The 6,000-nt window shown below is 43.6% G+C and overlaps 1 non-coding gene across 1 annotated transcript; it reads left to right on the top strand.

Moving 5' to 3' along the window:
• The first annotated feature begins 257 nt into the window (after positions 1-257).
• On the top strand, positions 258-351 carry trnar-ucu (transfer RNA arginine (anticodon UCU)). Its single transcript has 2 exons — positions 258-295; positions 316-351. It is a non-coding gene; the product is annotated as a tRNA-Arg (tRNA).
• Positions 352-6,000: the final 5,649 nt, after the last annotated feature.

Raw genomic sequence — 6,000 nt, 5'->3', positions numbered from 1 at the left:
CAGTTTAAGGCACATGAAGAGAAATCTGTGTGCTGATTGACTCAAAAAATGTCGCTACAAATAATCTGCCAGGCTGATTTACTTGTCTGACCACCTCCCTCCGTCCCCTTTTGCTGTTAGTACAATTCGTTCAGTTTCTTTTCTTGTATTTTCCTTGCTATTTTACTGTTCCCCATGTGGAGATGGATCCACAACCGAAACCGTTTTCACCCTGTGTTTCTGCACCGTCAGTCTGTATGAGGAGCATAACTTGCACGGCTCCAGTGGTGCAATCGGTCAGCGTGCAGCACTTCTACAGCAATGCACAGTGGAGTCATGCTGAGGTTGTGAGTTTGAGTCTCATCTGGAGCAGTGTACTTAGCTACTGAAAGCACCTGTTGAGTTAAGATACTCCTAGGTACTTGATGGAGATAAATTAACATCAAATGAACAAGTAAAAGTTTACTTTGAGTCACAATCGAATAAGGCTCCACAGATGAAACATTGTGTTTGCTTCTTTTTTCAGCATGGAATAAACCTTGACTTTTTCCTTTGAAGCCCATGCATGCTGACGCAGCTCCCTACTTAAATTACCATCAGCTGTGTACCTCCAGCTGACCTGTACACAAATATATGAGAGAGGTCTACTGAGACGAGAGGAGGACTGAAGACTTGAAAAAGCTCTCGCATTAGACTCTGTGTTTTTGTTGATCCCCAGTTTTGTAATGTTCTTCTTCTTTTGAAGTTGTTGCGTTTGGTTGTTTTTTTTTCATAGTTGTTAGACTAATACAGGGATTTACCTAGGTTCCCGGAAGACTTCTCGTTTTGTGTTTGTTGTGTTTTCGGGTTACAACAATTTTTTTTCTATTGATAGGACCCCACGCATTACTATGGGAGTAGTTAACTTTAGTTCTTACATTGTACAGTACCTGAAATTACCACATAAACTACTACTCTGTTTCCCTTTTTTTAAAAGGCACAAGTGAAGTTTGTTTTTTCTTGGTGCTGATTGGTAGCTACAATGGGTCAATTGCAATAAACTTATATACAATAAACTCCGCTGAAATTTGTCAGCAGCTCTGTACTACACCTGTTCTCAATTGCAACAAACCTAAAATAACAGCTGCTGCCCATTAGATGTTACTGCATTAGGAGTCTAGCTTAAACCACCTCTTCATAGGTTTTAAGCAACTCGGTAGCGGACTAAGCAGAACAATTGATCACATTAGAACTGTCTTGAATGTAATGGAAATAATGTACTCATTAAGTAACAAGCTTATGCACCACTTGTGTCACGGACGTCCAAAGGGACTAACCGTGGGGAGCAGGAGAGCGGAAAAAGACCCATATGCGTGGCGGCGAGACGGGAAAAAGGCCCGGGCTCATAGTGCAAAGAGTTCAGGAATGCCGTATAGAAACCTATGCCCTCAGGGAGCGGACGTGGGGCGCCCTGGTGCTAGGCGGGTCTCAGGACATCCGAACGTCAATGCTGAGCGAGGACAGAGTGCAAGACCCGGAAATATATAGCCCAAGGGAAAGAGAGGGACAGGAAGGACAGCAGACCGGAAACCAGGGACAGGTCAGAGAAGGAGCGCCCTCTGGCTGCAGAGGGCGTGACAGTACCCCCCCCTTCATGGGCGGCTCCCGACGCCCATACAAGTAAATGAGCTGCCCAGCACTGGGGGGAGAAAAAACCTCATTTAACTGAAAGGAAACCTCCGGGAATCCACGGCTGAGAGCTACCCCTTCCTCCGGGGTATAAACCTTTATTGGGTGGAGGAAGGGGGGGTAGAGAAGAGCTCCAGAGACTTAAACAAAAAAGTACACAAGCACAAACACAACAGACAAAAACCTGGGAAAGACCAGGGAGACAAACCACACAAAACAGATAGGACCCAAAAACAGGTAGGAACCAAAGTTCCGAGACACAGGGAGCAGGGAGGAACAAAAAGGAGGGGAAACCAGGAAGAAAAAAAAATCAAAACAAAAGGCAAAAAACAAGAAAAAACAGCAAAAAACCCCGGGGAAAAATACCTCAGACTGGGCAAAAGGCACGTTCACATTCTAACGCTGATATCGGAGTGGACAACCTGAGGAAAGCCAGACCGAAGTCCGCTCACAGACACAGATGCCCGGAGTGATATCCAGCGAAAAGAATGGAGGAACAGCAGAAAGCTTACCATTCTATCACTGATATCGGAGAGAGCAAGACCAGGAAGAGCCAGGCACGAAAACCCGCTCCAGACACAGAAGCTCGGAGTGATATCCAGTAATAAGAATAGGAAAGCCAGCTCAACATTCAATCACTGATATCGGAGTGATCTACCCGAGGAAAGCCAGGTGCAGGACCCGCTCACAGGCACGGAAGATCGGAGTGATATCCAGCGATTAGAATAGAGGAACTGAAAAAAAAAACAGCCCAGAGAAAAAGAAAAAACTGCGGCAAAACAAAAAGTGCCGCTCGCGGGGTCAGTAAGTGACTCAGCATTCTGTCACGGACGTCCAAAGGGACTAACCGTGGGGAGCAGGAGAGCGGAAAAAGACCCATATGCGTGGCGGCGAGACGGAAAAAAGGCCCGGGCTCATAGTGCAAAGAGTTCAGGAGTGCTGTATAGAAACCTATGCCCTCAGGGAGCGGACGTGGGGCGCCCTGGTGCTAGGCGGGTCTCAGGACATCCGAACGTCAATGCTGAGCGAGGAGAGAGTGCAAGACCCGGAAATATATAGCCCAAGGGAAAGAGAGGGACAGGAAGGACAGCAGACCGGAAACCATGGACAGGTCAGAGAAGGAGCGCCCTCTGGCTGCAGAGGGCGTGACAACTTGCTTGAAAATTATTATATTTTAACTAAAATTGCTTTCCAGATACCACAAGTATTGACAATGAATGTTATCAATACTCGTTTTTATTAATAAAAGTGTTATTTACTAATAATTAAGTTCCATGTATATCTTTATTAGTAGCTGTATTACAAGTAATGCATATATAGTCTTTATTATAGTTAGTTTTCAGTTATCCTGGGGAGGGAAGAGAATGGAAATTAAGGAAATCAAAATGTAAAGGGCTTAAGTCTTCAATGTGTTCTGTCATAGCTGTGTGTTGTCATATCTGTCATATCTGGGTGTTAATTTAGTATATTTGATGTATTATTTATTGTGATTTGACACTACACTTGTATTTGACACTACACTACACTTCTCAGGAGAAAGCAGTAAGATTTTTTTTTATTTGAGGGTACAGAAAATTGTATTGTATGGCCAAATGTAAGGTTACGTTAAGAAACCCTTATTGTTACCTTTTGCATTGTTATTTATTTAAGACGGTTCTTCAGAATAGTGTCCCTTACGTATCTGTGACTGTGGTCCAACAATAACGGTGGTGAAATAGCCGGAATGTGCGGGAAGAAGATGGAGATGGAACAGGAAGAACACACTGCGGTTATGGTATTGGGTTTAAGAGCATTACGATCCTACAGTCTCCTGATCCGTAATCAGATGCATTATCCAATGCGCCACTGGCCCTTGTACCGCTTTCCTCAAGTGCACCACTGTGAGCTTGCGCCGCTACAATAATACATCGCCCCAGTCCAAATTTTCTCAATTAGGTGCACGTTTTCTATGTGTATTTAGTTAATAAGTCTTTCATTTTGTCTGTTTTAAAAATTGCATCTCTTTAAAACAAACGAGTTTATGTGTCGCGCTGAAATTCACACATGAGGGAATTCAAACGAAAGAAATCACAGAAAAGATTTCGCGCTTAAAAAGAAATCCAGAGTGGAGACGCTGGTGATAGAAAACAGAGCTTCATACGATGCATGAGATGCTTTACCTCTGAACTAAACTCGGCTCTTTAATCGTGTTAGGAAGAGTGAATAGCCAACAGTGTACATTTTAAAAATCAAAGCAAGACAATGAGACACGAAGAGAATTCGGAACACGAGCCTCTCCTTCATTGTTTAACGAGCTTTTGATGAACGCCTAAGTGAAAGACAAATTCACTATTTTCACTTTGTGATTAAAAAACACTTTTATCACACATTAAGCACTCCTGATGGTGTCGAATAGTTCTCTTTTCTACCCTCATCATTTGAGGATCCCCAGCTAAAGTATCTTTTTAAACTACAACAAAATTGCAATATTTTGAATACTATTTAAGTTTACATAGTCACATTCCCGGTGATATTGACTTAGGCGCTCAATTAGTAACTTCTTGTAGTTTGACTTGTGCCAAAAGTTTGAAATCTGTGCAACTATCAGGATGCTTAAGGACATCCAAAGAAACCGCATCACATTTAGGGGAGACGGTGTTGAGGTCGGATTATTTTGAAATGCGTCTCTGGGGACTTTTGATTTACCAATGTTATGTTTAACTGAAGGATACGCTGACTGACTGTGCCATAGAAACTAACGCACGTCACCTTTTTTCTACATTCACAGGTTTTTGGCTAAAGACAAAAAAATCGTTTTCGTTTCCTTGCCAGCTGGCAGTAATTCCTCTGCACTGACAAAACAGATGAGTATTTTATCTTTCGCAATTTGTATGGATTTTTTTAAAAATAAGTTGTTACAAAAATTAAATGAGCACTTCCATTAAATTTAATGTAGAAGCATGTTGCTGTCCATAATGATAAACTGTGCGGCAAGACAGGAAGAAAGGCACCAGTGGGATTCAAACCCATGGTCTTCTGTTTACTAGGCAGGTGCTTTAACCAACTAAGCCACAGCATTCTCTCACCCTCCTGTTAACCCCGAATCAGCAGGGTCAGCTTGTTGGCACGCCTGTCTCCATTTGGTGGTTTGAGCTGACGCTGCCATGACGTTCCCATTAAATGCGACCGAGAATACTCCAACCGGCGCGCCGCTTCGCCTGCTGTCGGAGAACTAAGCCATGGCACTGGCATCAGATATCCCTTTTACAGCCACTTGGACACATCTCAATTGCTCTGAGACACCTGCATTCAGTGTGCGCTGAGCCTGCTCGCTGAACAAGTGACGAGAAATGGCTTATGTCCAAGGAGCTCAATTTGCTTTTTATGTTCAACGGGGTGTCCACTACAGCCGGCACTGAAGTGCAGCACAGGATCTGTGGTTTGACATCTCCCAAGGTAAATGTTGAAATTGTAGGTGGAAGAGGAAAATTACCCTCGTGTATGGGGAAAGAAGCCAACTCATGTCCGGAAGGAGCTAAAGTGTGTATGGAGGTGGCCTAGTGGTTAAAGCAATAACTTCTTAATACATTATACTCTGCACAAGTAGGTTTGAACCCCATCCTCGTCGAGGAAGGGCTTTGACACATTTTGACCTTTTTAAACTTGGTGTGCTTTCGTTTCGTTTGGTCGCTAATATACTGTAACAGTAATATTTCTAGATGTGCATGAACATGGTAGGCTGACAGCAGGAACATGTGGTCCACAAGCAGTGACAATATCAGAGGTGTCTGCAGTGTGTTGGTTTGTGAGCAACAATAAAATAACTTGACGTGGAAGCAGGTGTGCCTGCATTAACACAGCTCCATCGAGCCGAAAAAGTAACACAAGAACCGACTTAAATTCAACAGCGAGTTTCTGTAGCTGAAAACAGAAACTACTCCACGTGATGAGTGAACTCACAACCTCGGCATAACTCCGCTTTAAAAGCACCCCAACCTGACCAATCACGCTACTGGAGCAACACAGCACAGTAGTACATTTTCCTCAGTGCTTATTCCCTAGCCTACCAGCTTCAAGACTTTTTTAAATCGATCGAAGATTCATTGGAAAAGGTTTGTCGATTGATTAGGTGGGAATCACACCCGGATTCACTGCTTGCAAGGCAGTTATGTTCATCATTATACCCAGGACTGGCGCCAGGGGAATGATCTGTAGCGGGGGGGGGGTCTGAAATCCTGAGGGGGGCAGTGATATTTTGGTTTAAACGGAGCCATTGCAACCATCCAAGTGAATTCTCGCAAGCATGCCACTGATTAGTATTTCATGTCAGAAGATAACGACAAGCAATCTGGTATTTAGCGATGAAGAACAGTT

This window comes from Atractosteus spatula, chromosome 10, assembly GCF_055471065.1.
Source record: "Atractosteus spatula isolate fAtrSpa1 chromosome 10, fAtrSpa1.hap1, whole genome shotgun sequence".
Taxonomy (NCBI): domain Eukaryota; kingdom Metazoa; phylum Chordata; class Actinopteri; order Semionotiformes; family Lepisosteidae; genus Atractosteus; species Atractosteus spatula.
This window is presented reverse-complemented; position numbering and strand designations above follow the sequence as displayed.